Raw genomic sequence first — 1,764 nt, forward strand, 5'->3', positions numbered from 1 at the left:
TAAACACTACCATTATTAAAAGGTAAGTAGATCATATAAAAATCAGGAACAATTAATACTCAAAATTCATCCCTTCCTAATTACTTTTACCATACTATGATCCCATGTTCCGAGAGGTTGTATACCTGCTTAAATTTTGGAGTTAATATATGTTAATTAACATACATATTTCCACAAAATTGACTTCGAGAATTTGTAATGAGATGGCATCAAATATGTAGATAAATTTGGGGAGAACTAATATCTTCATAATATTCAATCTTCTAACCTGTGAGCAGTGGATTTTGCCATGAGACACAATACCATTCCAGCAGAAGTAGCACAGCACCTGGCAGGATGGACATGAGAGGACAGTGGTAGCCAGGAGAAGGGAGTGCTGGAAAGGGAGGATTCATAGTTCCATGTGCATCTGGAGAGGGGACTTCCAATGGGAAAATGAATAAGGGGCCAGTTGACATTGGGCTGCTTGTGTGTGGGGTCACAATGAACACAACAGTACTCACATGAATCTGAGAAGGGGCACTGAAGGAAAGCTCAGAAAGTTCTCTGAACCTTGTGGCCACTGAGGGTTGGTGGAGCTGATGAGGATAGGAACACTGATCTCTATGGAGTGGCAGTTGTGGGATACATGAAAGGGCTTGTTTGCCATGGTGAGGGAAGTGAAGGAGTGGGGATTTTTGGTGTTCTTTTTGGTGTCAGGAGTGCTTTGGGGCAGTGCTGCTCTGGGCAGCTGCTGAGGTATATGTTTAAGCATCAACACCTAGCATGGGAGGCTTATTCCATTCTGTTAGCTGCTTAGCATCCAAGTTAAACTCAATGTAGGAAATTAGAAATATTCCTATTTATTCTGCCAACATTCCTTCAGCACAGCTTACATGCAATCTTTGGATCACAGTCAGAATATCATCCTTAACAACTGGAAGGCAGTCATTATCTGCTGCTTTTTTGTCTTTCACTTCAAAGTCATATAGTGCTTTGTACTGAGGTGGGGGCTGAGGCAATGGTATTATAATCTGCACTAAGTTTGTTGGGAAAACGCTATGGATCCCATTGACTTACCCTGTGGAACCAGTTTTCAACAACATGTTATCAAAAAATGATGATGTCACATTTGCTGAATTTAAAGTCTCTAGGCTCCTTTTATTCATAGTTTCTCAATGCGTTAGGACACGGTAACAGGTATACCCCTCACTGGGGCCTCCAGCCTTGCACCCAAGTCTGCCATCCACACTGGGATCTCTACAGATCTTTTGCACTACAATTAGCCATAGTGCTGCCCTGAATCCTTAATGCGTTTGTTCAATTGGTTCCACTGCCCGCACTGGCTAGGTTTCCAAGGCCTGTGATTGATGCCATCCAGAAGCCTGACCAGCAGGATGTTACCTAGAAGCTCATCATGGGAGCCAACAAGAGTCCTCCACTTGGAAAAACTGAGGGATCTTACGATCCCAGCAAACATGCTTTTCAAAATCTGTGCTGGCAAGGCAAGACTTTGCAGAAGCACACAGGACACTCCAAAAGATCCAAGGAGACAGATTCATCCATCTTGAGGTACTTTAATGTGAAAAGGCTTCAGAAATGTTCATAGTTGTGTGCAGCTCTTTTAATGATTTATAGAACATCCATGTCATAATTTGCTCTTGCGTCTTGGCTCCTCCTCCTTGTTCTTGTGGTGGCCATGGCCAATGCAGATTCCCCCCAGCCTTGCCTTCTGATCCCTGTTTCTCTGAAGCAGGCACAGTGGCCTCTGGATACTCCTCTCTG

At 43.5% G+C, this 1,764-nt stretch overlaps 1 pseudogene; it reads right to left on the minus strand.

Annotated features, from left to right (window-relative positions):
- Nucleotides 1-263: 263 nt before the first annotated feature.
- Nucleotides 264-1,545, minus strand: LOC144256500 (E3 ubiquitin-protein ligase SH3RF1 pseudogene; annotated as a pseudogene).
- Nucleotides 1,546-1,764: the final 219 nt, after the last annotated feature.

Source organism: Urocitellus parryii, chromosome 8 (assembly GCF_045843805.1).
Source record: "Urocitellus parryii isolate mUroPar1 chromosome 8, mUroPar1.hap1, whole genome shotgun sequence".
NCBI classification, from domain to species: domain Eukaryota; kingdom Metazoa; phylum Chordata; class Mammalia; order Rodentia; family Sciuridae; genus Urocitellus; species Urocitellus parryii.